General features: G+C 41.3%; 1 protein-coding gene across 5 annotated transcripts in view; it reads right to left on the bottom strand.

Moving 5' to 3' along the window:
* ELMO1 (engulfment and cell motility 1) overlaps positions 1-15,476 on the bottom strand; it is a 466,589-nt gene that overhangs the window by 104,158 nt on the left and 346,955 nt on the right. The window contains exon 1 of one of the 5 annotated variants that reach the window (XM_083188480.1): positions 2,950-3,117. The exons of 3 other annotated variants lie outside the window; for them this stretch is intronic. The gene's annotated coding sequence lies outside the window, so the exon portion shown is untranslated. Of the gene's footprint in view, positions 1-2,699; positions 2,918-2,949; positions 3,118-15,476 lie in introns of those variants that run through there. One more of the 5 variants, XM_083188478.1, reaches the window with a different exon arrangement.

The raw sequence follows: 15,476 nt of genomic DNA, 5'->3' as shown, positions 1-15,476 counted from the left end.
ACCTCAGGCCCGGGGGCCATATGCGGCCCCCGTAGCCAGTCTGAGTGGCCCGCTCACCCACCCAGCGGCTTTGCCAGGAGTCAAGTACAGGGGAATTCTCGCTAGAGGTTGGTAGTTTTCGTGAGATTCCTCTTAAATCAACAGCAGCCGGAGATTATCAGTCCTATTCAGCGGCAGCCTCTGGAACGTGGGACGGCTGCAGCAGGACAATTTGTAAGATACATTTTTACATATGGCCCCCGGAGGATTTTTCCCCCATACAAACGGCCCTTGGCACAAAAAAAGGTTCTCCGCCCCTGCAATAGAGGGACTTCTCCCCTTGGAGAAGTTGTCCATGATCCTGGACCTTCCCAGATGGTGGGATCACATATTATATATCGTATGTGGCCCTTTTGCATACAATATATCACATGCAATACCAGCCAAGTCAGTTCACACAGCTCCCCAAAAAGGCTTTTAGAGTATCCATGTTTGAACTCAGGTGAATTATTAAGTATATCACATTGATTTAACTAGTTGTATTTATATAAGGATATTTAAAAAAGTTTGGACAGGGTGTCTCGTGGACCAATTTTGGGAAACATTGATCCAATGAAAATATTAAAACTGAACGTAGTAAGTATTTCCTTTCTTTTACTGGACTTCAAAACTGATTACTTAATACTAGATGAATAATACACCCCTTTAACTACTTGCTGGGGGATTTTTTTCCCCAGTACGTTTAACCACTTGACACCTGCAAAACTTGCGTTGCTGCTGCTGCTGCTTTGGAAAGTTAGTTTTGGGTTTTGTGGATAGACCTTGTATGAGACATATGTAAATGGGGGAAAACTCTTTATCATGTACGGTATTGCTCAATTTAGAAATATTACTGAATTTGTGTTTGAGTTACTATAATCTTAATTTAAATTGTATTTAACTTTTTTCTTTAATTAGTTTTATAATGTATAAACTGGGCTTGTTTTTTTCTATGTTGTAAAATAGTGGTAGCCTGCTAAATATTATAAAAATATTCAAAATAAACATATAAAATACAGTAACCATAACATTGAACAAATACTTGGATTATTCGCAGCCCATAGACTAGTCAAATGAATGATGCTATTTGGGAACTGTAACTATTTACGTTATGGTGTAACAGCTGGATTGACAAGCATTCATTTCATATTGTACAATCACCACACCACAGTGACATTACCATGTCACAGAGTCATTAACCACACCAAATTCATCACAGGATCAATGAGATCTCAGTGAGGGAGACTTCAGGAAGCAAAGGCGTGCAAAGCCTCATTTTAATATTTGGGTTTGAAAAAGTGACACAAAAACAAAAACATTGGACACAGTCACTGGTTTACAGATCACCCAGCATTTTATTCTTCCTATGGATAGATCATCTTTTGTTCTACGAAAAACACGATTGCTTGGGGCTTAAAACAAAGTTCTGGGTTTCACAAAAACAGATATACGTAAGCCAATTTCTCAATTTTATTACTGCTGTAAATCTAGATCAGCCCTACTGTATCTGTGAGGTAAAACGTGGTGTGCTTAGATGTTCTTACTAAGGTATATTAAAGCAAGACTAGATGAAGCAAGCAAAACCGACACACACATTTCCAAGAAATACTCAGAGGGCTCTCAACGCAATGTGAAGAGTGCTTCACAAGAAAGAGCCACAAGGTAATAGTATACTTACTGAACTCTCATCATGCAGATGTTTCCACCTGCTATATGTTTGGATAGTGATCATTAAAGCAATGTTTGTCTCTGCACTGCACAGAACAATTCTACATTACCATTAGTCTCTACGAAAAGTCATTCTATAGCTTTGTGGAACATATGTAGGATACAGTACATCACAGAGCAAAGTAATAATATTTTATTAACACAATCAGATTAAAATGGATATAACTGCCCATCCTACTAGGAAGGGTTAACAATTCCAATGGAGTCAAAGGAGGAAGTATAACATGATCCAGTAATGTAATGGACTGGCTCTGATTTACTGACAAGACAAAGAGTCTGCTCTCTATACAGTAGCTGTTCACATTTCTAACTGCTGAATTATAAAGCTTTATTTAATTTAGACATTGAACAAAAACAAGCAAAGTAAGTCATCGTTGTTTGACTGTATTTTCCTTACTTTACTTCACATGTTAAACAAAATGCAGTTCAGTCAGCAGTGAATCCCAATATAAATGCTCAGAATTCAATTAACAAAAAAAAAATCCAAGAAGTTACCACGTGTACGCTTGTATACACTGCCGTTACACTCACTGCAGATATACAATTAAGCAAGTGCTATCAACAGCCAATAAGTTACCAATCAATAATCAAAAGAGTCTTTGAATTCTGGCTAAATATACCACACAGACAATTGCTTGAATTCTAGCAGATACATTTACTACACACATATTACTAGAAAGTACATAAAAGTGTCATTTACAACAGAATACATCTACAGATCATAGATATAATAAAGCAAGTAAAACTAGGTAACAGTCTGATTTTAGACCAACTTGGCAAAAATGATGTTTAACTACACAATACACGTAATGCAAAAATGTCACTTTAAGTTATGCAAAGCTTAATCTGAAAAGATGTTGCGCACATTATGGCTCAGTCTGACTATACAAACGGAAGGATCTGTTTACTTTCATCCTGACAGTTTACCTAGCAGTCATGTGTGCTGTACTTACACATCTCTCGCTGATCCATTGTGCTGTGCTATAGTAATCTTCCTCCTAGTAATAATTGACTCCCATCAGCTGCATAATATCCTTGACAAAAACCCTTTGGTGAAACCTGTGTCCAGTGCTAGGAGTTCCCTTTTATGTGTATGTCTACTACTGCTGTACAGTATAAGTACAAAAAGATAAGCGTGTAGCTGTGCTTATGTTTATTGTGCTGCTGAACCAGCTGTGATCTGATAGGAAGGGACATGCTTACATGGGCCAATCACAGCCAATTTCCATTCCAGGGAAATTCCTGCCTATTTGTTCAGGATCCTTTCAGAGACCTTCCTCTCTTTAATAAAAAGGGGGAAAAAAACACAGTCCTTTTCCAGGCTTATACAGCACTAAATTACATTTCGTGTCTTTGCCTCTGCTCTCTCTGCTGCCTTGTGTGACATACATCAAGCTCAGAGAGAGAGAGAGAGAGTTCAAATTCATTCCCTGCTTTCACCTTGCTGGGGAGGGAGAAAGAAGGGGGGAGCGTCTGGGCTCAATAATTACTTATTCTGTCACCATGGAAACAGACGGGATGTAGTGAGCTAGATTTGTATAGAACATCTGCTGCCAGATTCATAATCAACTACAATCTCATCTTTCCCCTCCCCTCATTACTTAAATTTGATGTAGCAACCTCTGTTTTACCTACCACATTTCTCGCTCTCTATGCTCCTCATACCACTTCCAAAACCACCTGGGTGACCTCACACAAAGCCACCCACATTGGCAGTCTTATGGTCAGCCCATGTATCATCAACGCAAATAAATGTATTATCTGCATCATTACAAGCATTACCTTCAGTATTTATTATACATGCTTACATAATATATTAGAAGACCAAAAGCATTTTTTTATTCATTTTTTCCCCATTAGCAACTAAGAAAACATGTTAGAATTAAACAAATAAAAAAGCTAAAAACTCACAGAAATTAAATCAGCAGATAAAAAATAATAATGGTTATTTGTACAACTAAGGTAAATTTATTGGCAACACTGCTGTACCCATAGCGTATGTATAAATTGTAGGTAGCGTTGGTATTTTGTAATGTGTGCTATGCACCGAGCTTTACATTTGCTACAGTGTAATACCAGAGATTAGAACTGAATTCTTTTATTTTACATCTACCCAAGGTCCTCTCCATTCTTTGTGTAGTGAGCAGGAAAACAAAATGTGAAATCACAATGAGAATTTTTTTCTTTGAATAGAAACCTTTACGTAGGAGGCAGCATGCTTCTTTACACATAAACGCACACGTATGATGGTCTGTCATGGTACCTACTTTTTTCTCCCTCATTCTATGTCAGAGATCAGGGATAATAAAATACACATTATCCCTGACGTCAGGGATAATAAAATACACATTATCCCTGACGTCAGGCGTGCGCGTACCTGGCCGCCGGGCGGAAGCCTCAGAGTGAGGCTTGGGACGCTGCCCGGCAACGTCCCCCGCCGCATCAGATGACGCTGCGTCCGCAGCGTCAGATGACGCTGCACTCGCCGTCCGTCCGGGTGCAGGGATACCTGGATGGCGTGCAACACCTGGCGTTTAAGGTACACAGGCCCACCTTGGCGATAAACGTGAAGGATGCAGTTGTGCGCGCGTTGAAGGCGCACTCCGGGAAATGGGGTGTGGCCACTCAAAAGGAGGCGTGTCCCTGAGTGTAGTGTACCACACCATATACAACTTCTACACATTATGCAACAAAAAAGTAGACCCCATTATACCAGGGACGTGCGGTGAGGTTAGTGGTTGGTGAGGCACTGCCATGGTGGAGCCAGCGCCAACGGGCTCTGTGGGGAGCACTGGGTCTGGGTTGCGTCTGCACTGACAGGCAGGTGTGGGAGCTGCGGCCTGCATAAGCAGCAGAGACCGGCAGAGCAGCTCCTGCCTGTCAGTGCAGAAGCAACCTGGACCTGATGCTCCCCACAAAGCACGTTGGCGCTGGCTCCACCATGGCAGTGCCAACATAATAATTGCCAACATACCTCTGACCTTTTGGCAGGTGTGGGCTTTGTGGCATCTCTCACTGTGCTGCTGGCTGCTGCAGCTCCTGTCTGCCTCTCCCTCCTCAACAGGGATTATTGCGCAGCGGACCAGACTGTGGTGCTGGGACGATGCGCCGGCATCTTCAATGTGTGCTGGTGACTAGCACGGCGGGCTCTTGTCTGCGCCAGTTCCTCCCACGCTGGGGACATGAGTGACTCTTATGGCGGGAGGGACTCGGTCCTGAGCTTCAGCCATCTCCCGCATGACGGCTGCGTCCGCTCCCCGTCCCAGCTGCTCCCCTCGGATTCTTCTGGCTCTCTGCCCGCTGTCTCTGTCCCCTCCTCTGGAGGTGAGCGGGGAGCAGGGCGACGGCAGCGAGAGAGCAGGCAGTGAGGAGCCTGGCCCGCGCGGCGACAGAAGAAATTAGCGGACCTCTGCCTGTAGAAACGGCATCTGTTGAGGTGCCTCAGTTACAGCCAGGGACGTGCTTTCTGCCTATATGAAAGCACGCCCCTGTCACTGAGGCAGATGTGATTGTCCAATCACATCTGCCTTAGTGACAGGGGCGTACTTTCTTATAGGCAGAAAGCACGTCCCTGTCACTGAGGCACCTCAACAGGTGCCGTTTCTAGAGCTTTTTGAATGGGCTTTTACAGCCCGGCGCTCAGAGCCGCCCGCTGCCCGCCCCCTGTTTTGGACCCTTACCATTATCAGCGGGAGGCACCGCTCTTGGTGCCTCCTAAGCCTGTAAAAAAAAAATGGGAGATAAAAATGTTAATAATAATAAAAAGCATACATGTATGACACATTATATGTGTCATATGTATTTGTTTTCTATTATTTTATTATTTTGCTCATTAATGACAGGGGAGGCTCTGCCTCCCCTGCCTCCCCTGACTGCACGTCCCTGCATTATACTAAACATGATGCCAAATGGAATGAGCCAAAATAAACATAATGCCTCACGGATTGAGCCAAAATTCACATAATGCCACATGGATTTAACCAAAATTCATATAATGTTACATGGATTGTGCCACACAAATAGAGCCAAAATTCACATAGTGCCACAGAGATTAAATCAAAATTCACAATATGTTTCATAAACAGGGACATTGCGCGCCAAAGACACGCATTAAAAATGTACACCATAATGCCCATTACATGTTCATGCCACACAACATAATGTCCATTATGTATTATGCCAAACACCATAATGCCTATAAAAAAAGTGCTGCTTACCTACATGCTCATTGCCAAGGGTTCCATGCTCATTGCCAGGGGTTCCATACTCATTGCCAAGGGTTCAATGCTCATTGCCATGTGGTATTACATGCTCATTGCCAAGGGGGAATACATGCTTGCGGTAACTGGGGGACAGCCACCACCAGGCAGAAGTGACAGCCAGGCAGAGAGCGGGGGGCTGGCAGTCTGTATTCAGAGCACTGCAGGTCCCGGCTATTTGAAATAATACCCCTTTCACACCAGAAAATGCAGGGATTTACCAGCGAATATTGTCCCAGGATCATGGAGGAACATTTTCAGGTTGGCCCCTTTTACACCAGCCTAGTCCATGCATTTTCTGGTGTGAGGGGGAAAGAAAACCAACCCCTCCCTTTAACCAGCTATATTGTCTAACCGGCTATATCTGCCTTTAAAGAACATGAGCAGAAATAAAAAAAACTCTGTTTACCCTCATTTACTCCGGAACCTGCACCTGCCTGGTATGAGATCCACGAGTTTCTATGATGCCGCGGGTGAAATGGCAGCCGTCTGAAGCGAGTGGGGGTCAGAATTATCGGGTCCCATGTTATCCTATGGGGAAAACATTTAAGCTGTGTCTGGCGAGATCTCCAGTTCCCAGGGGGCTAGCGACACAGGGCTGGGCTCGTTGAAAAGCCCTGGTCCTCAGCTCTAAAATGAGCTATGTCTGAAATGACAGGGGGGCACGTGCCCTTCCCCTGAATCTGCCCATGGATATAATGGTATATATACCTCTCTTTGATTAGCATTCAATGCATGGTGGGATTTATTTGTACCTATAGATCCATCCAGGAGCTTCAGATATTCATTTACAAAAAAAAGGAAACTCCCAAAAGGGAAAAACCTAATAGTGTAGCATTCTTTTATAAAAAAATATATACATAAAATAAAATACAACCAAAAATAAGATTGCCATTTTTGTTAACTACATTTTTTATATGTTATTTTTGGTTGTTTTTAATACTGTATGCATTTTATGATTCTATTGACGATATGAAGTTTTGGACTTTCACTGGTATATATCGGACTCCTTTGATATGGAGGAAGTAAGATTCTTTTGTGAATACATTTGTATCTTTTTCAACCACGCAACTTCTGGCTCATAATAGATTGGATGAACATAAGCCAGACATTAAAAGTGAGAGGATACTTACTGTAGCTCAAAGATACCTTATAGCATCACCACAAACAGTTTTGGGTATTCACACCTGACATACAAAAGATACCTTGATGTGACTCTAAATTGTATAGATCCTGTGAGTGTAGGGCTGGGGTAGCCAACCCTAGTCCTCGAGAGCTACCAACAGTGCATGTTTTGCAGGTCTCCTCACAGAATCACAAGTGAGCTAATTAGCTCCATCTGTGTAGCTTTTAAAATGTGTCAGTGATTAATGAGTGCAGCTGTGCAGCAGCTAGGTTGTCTGGAAAATGTGAACTGTTGGTAGCTCTCGAGGGCTAGGGTTGGCTACCACTGGTGTAGGGCATGCCCATTACCTTCTGATCCATAAGAGAATTTAAAGAAAGTATTATATACAGTATATGTGTGAGTCTGGTACTCCCCTCATATATTGGTGTATATTGTTAGCAATATAAAAAATACCTTCATATATTCAGCTCTCCCACCACTGATGTGAGTGAGGTGTGCTAAGCTTATTTAACCTTATAGAATTCTTATGGTTCATGATTGATCCACCCTTGATGTGCTGAAATTACTACACATTGGTTTTCTTGTCCTTTTTTGGTTTCTGTTTACATGTACACATTAAGAAGACTGTCAGTGATACACTCTCATACAAACTATTATTATAGAACAATCTGCTGGTGGGATGCAAGCCAAGCTATTTTAACTATATTTTAACTATATGCAAGCCAAGCAATTTTAACTATAGGAAGCTAGCTGTGGGGCAGAGCCCCCCCCCACCCTCCGGTACTTGTGAGCAGCTTACAGCGGTCCAGGCAGCAGGGATCATGTAGTGTGCTGCGGGGTAAGTTCAGTGAATGGGATATCATCAGCGGTGTCCCTGCGGCAGATGGGAACTAGTAGGGCTACTAGTCCCCATCTGCCGCAGGGACCCCGTCGATGATATCCCATTCGCTGATCGAACCCCACAGCACACTACATGATCCCTGCTGCCTGGACCGCTGTAAGCTGCTCACAAGTACCGGGGGGTGGGGGGGCTCTGCCCCACAGCTACCCTCCTATAGTTAAAATTGCTTGGCTTGCATCCCACCAGCAGATTATTCTATAATAATCTGCCCTGGTCGTCTGGTCCGGGCTCTGGGGCTTGTGGCGCGCCTTGGTGCAACTGCTGGGCTGTGCGGCTGTGGGCACCCGCCCTGCACATCGGGGGACCCACCGCCGCCGGGAAGCTTGAGGCTGCAGCTGAGTGGAGATTTGTCTGAAGGCAAGTGGTTTATGGCGATCACACGCTGCTTGCTGGGAATGTATGCTGGGACTGCCAATTGCCCTGTGACATATTCTCTTGCTGTGTAGGCTGCTGGAGCCCATACACGCTCCGATCCCGGCGTGCGTTCTGGGCTAAAATAGCATCCATCACATCGCATTGCATGCCTTGTGCATGCAATGCGATGCGATGTGATGAAAAGCAAGTACAAAAAGTATGTGCAGCACTTAAGGTGCCCATACACGCACCAATTATCTAATGCGTTTTGTACTTTTAAAGTACAAAACGCATAGCATATACAATTATCATAGCGTGTTTATGGGCGGAAGCGATGCGACGCACGTTCCCGGGAGTCCAATATCGTATGCTCCAAAAAGTATGTTCAGCACGTACTTTTTAGACTACATCTGAAAATTAACAGTACAAACATGGGTTAATCGCATCACATCGCATGCATCAAAATACACATCGCATCGCATTCTGGCAGGAAAATTGTATAGAACCATTGTACAGTCAAAAACGCATAGCACAGTAAAATTGGTGCGTGTATGGGCACCTATACTTTTTGTACTGTGCGATGAGGTGTGCGCACCTCAAAGCACACATCGCACCGCCAGGATCGGAGCGTGTATGGGCTCCTTAAGGTCCTTTTTCTCTCTCTCACTTCTGCAGTCTGCTTTGATACAACAGGGTTGATTGCAGCAATCTCAATGCCCTGAACTTCAGGCTACCAAAACTTAAGTTACTTGCTATATATCAATTATCCTGAATAATACCAGTTGGTACCTGAGCTACCTGATGTTTTAGCTATAGCCAGCACTAGTCATTAGAATCTGTATTGTTTGCTATACAAATACAGCAGCTGCTGCTAATCTAATATACGGTGCATATTGCTGAACTTTCCTACTGAGACTTCAGTTCTCTGGTATAAAACAGCTGCTCCTGCTCTTAATTGCTGGAATATAAGATATCTGGTAGTGCTGTACGTTAAAGTTCCTATTAATATCTGCAGTCTGCGGGTCTCCTGGCTCCGCGGCCTATACTCTTACAGCCACTTGTTATATTACAGTGCTTGGCGGTGTGATAGCCAACACAGGTTTCTTCTGTGCCCTTGCAGCGGCCTTGGGCTTTTCACTGCTCTGAATACTTCACTGGAAATATGGATGAGCAACAACTCCTTCAGGCTATCTACGCCTCTACGCAGAGGCTTCTCAACATGACTGCCATTATACCAGTGGATGCCCTGTCTTCCTCTGGATGCCCTGATCACACATCTACAGATGGGTCCTCCGCTATGTCTGATGATCCACAGGGGAATATCCTATTTTTCTCCTCTATATCTGAGCGGTGTGTCAAGAAGGCTCAGCCGACTATGCCTGTGGATACTATATTTGGTCGCACTCTGGTCATACAGTACACAACAGCCTTGTCCAAGTTTGAAGATCCTTACTTCTCCTTACCGAAATGCTTCAATAATTATGTGCTCTACCTAAACACCCTTGATTTGCTCCAGATGATGGCTCCGGGGTTATCGGATTACTTGTTTACACACTTTGGATGCTCTCCTGGTTATTTTCGAATACATTGGGCTGAGATTGCTACATCTATGTCATATCTTGGGTCTGATAAATGGCCGGACTGACAGTTACCACGTAACAGTTGCCATAGCCCTTTTCTCCTTTATTTTCCTATTTAATACTTTTCTACTAATGCACATTTTAATATATCCTGTCCATTTTTATTAATATTTTAGTTGGCTCCTGAGAATTAAAGCAAAGTTATGTTTCTAATTGTTGAGGGAGGGCTGGTTCTAGTCTAACCTGGCTTAGGGATACTATTTTAATACCCTAGTTGATTACTAGCGGTAATATCCTGTATATGGGGGGTGCGTTTGTTCCATTACGGTGCTATATGGCCATCGCCCCGATCGGTCCATATATCTGCTATCCGTCAGTTAGTTGTGTGGGTGGTTGGGGAGGGAGGGGTAGATTAGTTTTTTGGCATAGTTTGGCTAACATAGAAATGTCTATATCCTATTGCTGATGTAGTTTTGACTTGCTTCTAGCTAAGGGACACTAATTTATTTCCTTCCTATAGTCTGTAGTAGTTAACGGGGTAGGTTTATCTTATGGGATCCAAGTATGCCTAAGTTGGGGGTGGGTTGTACAGGGTGGGGGGGTTATGAGGTAGGTTTGCTTTGGATTTCGTTTATTGCGTTTTTGTTTTTATTTTTAGTAGCTGGGTATACATATTTAATCTGCTTTGATGCTGCAATACACTTCGATGTATATTTTTTCAGTTTCATTATACAATGGTGGGTACTGTATACTTTCTTCTAAGACATATATAATGTATACATTCCGTATTGCCTTATGTGTGATGTTCCCGAATGGCGCCTCGGGTATATCAGCTACTACACTTGTGATACAGCAGTAAACTATGTGCCCTGTAACTGCTATATGTACCCTAACAACTGCATAAATATTCTGTATTTGTTACATTTACAGTATGCACCCACAGCTGCTATTATTATTAGCTTATTGTGTTTGTTGTATGTTTATGCACAAACTCAATAAAAAATTACTGAATTAAAAAAAAAGCTAAATCCCAGTGATGTATTGATTATTTATCCTATTCTTCATTCCAAAATTTGGGAAAATATTACCCCAGTTGGTGCTCATACTGTATTTGCCGTCTAATTTGCCCAAGAATCAACAGTTACCAATTACCTAATCCCTCATCACCTGGTCCAATTGTTTAACTTGAAACTATTGTGGAAGAAGAGTACAATAATGTCTCCGAATACTGACTGGGCATGTGAGGATTTCATAGAAAAGAACAAAAAATAGTAGAAAGTATCATTTACAGCAAACGTGTTATGCATTGTCACGCACCATATTGCAGATAAAGTATAGGTGTATAAGTGCACAGCTGCAAACTAATAGAGCCAGAGGATGGATAGTTGAAAGGGGTGACCAATTCATAAAACAGGTCTATGTATTAAAAATACACTCCACAGGGCCAGGGTAAATCTGTATGAAAATACATACTTTTTTCATGTTTCCTGTATTTATTTGTGTTCCAGATTACACAGATCAATTTTACCAGTTATAGCTGTTGGCTGAATGAAAGAAACTTTACTTAGCATGCTAGCATGATAACAGCTTTTACATATAGTTTAATAAACAGGACATAAAGGACACAAAAGAAAAATGAAGACAAAACCTTTGTATTCTCTACTGAAAAACCAGGAACACGTTTTTGTAGCTGTTTTTTTTTTTTCCATTTTCACTCCTTGATCAATTATTTACTAATTTATAAAAAAAAAATCTCACATTCCAGTAACCTCAATCTTTTGTTTGCAGAGATTACTTCATGCTGTCATGTTGATTACTCTTATTAATGATACAGCATAGCAAAACAAAGCAAACATCTGTGTGGCTGGAATATTTGCTGCTAGTTTGTGAGATACCTGTGACATAACCATAAGACTGTACGTACCCTCATTACTGTATTTAAAATGAGCTGTAATTGTAGGTGCGGAAAAGTAAAAATGTAATAACACTGTGTAAAAAGATGATGTTCAACCTTGATTATAGGCAGGGGTGGATTTAGGGCTCGGGGTGTCCCGATGGAACAACAATAGCAGCCGCCCCCCAAGACATGGGGAGAATTAAAGGTGGGTATTTAATGACAGGTGAAAAATGTGCAATTTTCTACAGTTTTTTGGGCGAATTTGACTGACCATATTCAATCACAGTGCTGATTTTTAACCTGGTGAAAAAATCCAGCATCGGCGAAAACCACGTGGATCAGCAAAATTGCAGCGGTTTCACATGGTTTTGGCAAATTCACCGTTTTTACCCATCCCCATTCCCCCCCCCCCCAAAAAAAGTGAAACGGCTTTGTCGAAAATGTACTCAAAAAGGATCGAAAATGCTTGTGACTGAATACTGATTGGCAAATTATTGCCAATTTTTCACCTGGCCAGGAAATTTGCCCTTATTTCATTACCCCGTGCTCAGGAGTTCTGTGGACTATATGGCCGGGACATTGTCAGTGTTAGAGCAGCCTCATTCTTGGATGAAACACTGACTGCAGAAGTGCCAGGAAGAATTGAAACCAACTCAGACTCTTGTCGCAGAGGGCGGGGCTCCTGAGTTTGCTGATGAGTATGCTGTATTGGATATTCTGCTGATAATAACCACTGATAAGTATTCTTTTTAATAAATTCATATTTTAATGATTTGTTGAAGTACTTTACTGGGAATTCACCCATATGGGTCTCTTCAAATTTAAAACCACCGGTAACACCCTCTTAGTGTGGAGAAATAAAGTACCAGCCAACAGCTTCTATCTGTAATGATGCAGGCTGAATTTTCATTTAAGCTGATTGGTTAGCAAGTTATCTCTCTCTGTGGCTTAGTAAACAGAATCGGGAAGTCTGGCTTGGAATCTGCAATAAGATCTTTTTTAGATTTTAGGTACACCTCTGGCAACATTTCATAGATGCACCACTACAAGTGTATTATTGCAATTATGAACTCACAATAAGTTCTAATACCATCTTAAATATAAATAACAATGTTACATAATGTAAAAGGAAACCTGGTAGACTGGTTTAGGGCCTCCCAATTAACAAACCAAACCAGAAACAAAATACAGCAAAAATAACTGCTAAAATTAGGTGTAAGAAAAACAAAATAGTCCAAAGCTAATATTTTGTGTTGAACTGAAAAAATAAAATAAAACATTACCTATAAACAGTACTCTCAGGCCTATTTTAAGGGATTTTTGTGATAAATGTATTAAATTACTACAGTAGAATTAAATAAAAAAAAAATCAAATTAGATTAAATAATAATAAATACTTTATTGAAAAGACTTGAATCAGTAAATGTTAACGCATGGTGACAGGCTGCATAAGCAATGCCTCCAACAAAGAGAGGAGTCAGCTCGGATTACATACGGATGACCGGTGGAGAGAATATAGATGGCGGCTTCCCATCAGGGGTCAGGTAAGAATACTTCAAAACCACCTCCCCCTACCCTTCCTTCTAGCAGCCTTACCATTACTCTTTATCCACTAACCCTCCCTGCTAGTGCCTAAACCTAACCCCTCAATCCGCAGCCTAACCCTAACCTCCCTCCCCACAGCCTAACCTTAAGTCCCTCCACTTACAGTATGCCTAAACCTAACTACCTCCTTCAACAGCTGCACACTACCCCAACCCGCATTCTCACCCTTCGGGATGCCGTCTGTCCGTATTCCATCCTCGGCATACTGAAACGTTTAATGTTCAGTCAATGCGGTTTTAACGGAAGTTGGTACACCGGCATCTGCATCCTTACTGCATCCAGTTAGCTCAGCTACTGTGATCAAATGAAGGGAACAAGCCCAATTTTCCCAGTTCCATCCTCATTTGTGCTATCATATGAGGCTGTATGACAGGCCTTTTAGGGGCACTATTAAAAAGAGCAGCATTGATGATCCCCCATTAAAATAATTAGACCCGGATATTTACCTGATTGAAAGCTGCCACTTTTATTAATGTGCTATATTGTCACAGGTTCATAAAGTTTATTTTGTGAGTTTATTATATTAGCATAAAATTATTACTGATATATTATATTAGCATAAAATTATATACTGTGCAAATGTTTCTCAATTCTTAGAACAGTTCAGGAAGTATACATTAATTTAAAAGAAAAAGGCATAACATTAAAAGTAATCTCTGGGTACATTTTGAACATTATTAAATAACTAAATGGATATTCACAATATTTTTTCCATTTTAAAAGGAAAGCATTACATACAGTGATCTAAAAAAAAGACTAATGGCTATTTTTAAGTGTGTGAATATTGTATTGCTCTAAATTAGATGAACAAACCTTTTAAACAAACAATAAACTAAATGCAACACAGTTAAATGAGCAAACAGCGTAAATGTAAAGTGATACCGCCTGAAATATAGCACTAATATAATTAGATGGATACCAAAACATATAAAAAGTAAATATTGTCTGCAGAGAAGAGACATCTGGTCAAGCATCAAAAAAGCTTCATGAAAAGAAGAAAAGTACTTATCACATTATGACCAGATGGTACTGTATAGTGTCCTTGGAAAACACAAATATAATGTCTCATATGCAAATGTGGAAGGAAAAGAATAATGGTACAACACTTATGTTTTCTCCTGGATTATGCAAACTCTAGTATAAAATGTAGAAGGTTTAGGAAGTTTATACTGGATGTACAAAATAACCCTGGAGAGAATGACCAGCAAAACAGTGTGGAGGCATTGAAATGTTACAAAATGCAAAGTGATGGATTAAGTTATCAGTAGCCAGGGTCAGACCGGCCCACAGAATTACAAGAAAAATCGATGGTGAGGTTCCAACCTGCCCACTTAAATTATACAGTTAATTTATTAGAGAAATACTTACCTGGTGGGGCATGACCACTGTTGTACATGGGTGCTTGGTTTGTATCTATACAAAATAAACCATGTTTTGCCCTCTTGTTAATCAAAAGTGGGATGGTTACAACACAACCCTGTTCCCTAATCTTTTTGGCTGTGGGCTTTCACCTAATGAACACAGTTCTTGACAACGTTGCTGTGAGAGCTATTTATTTATTAATAGTTTCTTATATAGCGCACACATATTCCGCAGCGCTTTAAAGAGAATATTTGATTGTTGATTATTCACATCAGTCCCTGCCCCAGTGGAGCTTACAATCTATATTCCCTATCACCTGCATGCACAGACATTCTATGGTTCATTTTGTTCGAAGCCAATTGACCTACCAGTATATTTTTGGATTGTGGTAGGAAACCGGAGTAAACCCACACAAATACGGGGAGAATATATAAACTCTGCACAGTTAGGGCCTTGGTGGGAATTGAACACATGACAATGCTTCTTTATTGAAGATTGCAACCTTTTGTACAAAAATATATACCATTTCATATACAGTATAAAATATAATTTCACATAAATTTACAAACATCAATTTGATCCATATCCCCATACCTTCCCACCATCCCCCCAACCCTTTTTTGTTTTTTTTATTTCCCACCTTCAC

Source organism: Crinia signifera, chromosome 5 (assembly GCF_055691185.1).
Source record: "Crinia signifera chromosome 5, ASM5569118v1, whole genome shotgun sequence".
NCBI lineage: Eukaryota > Metazoa > Chordata > Amphibia > Anura > Myobatrachidae > Crinia > Crinia signifera.
Note: the sequence above shows the minus strand (reverse complement) of the source record. Positions and strands in the feature narration are given on the sequence as shown.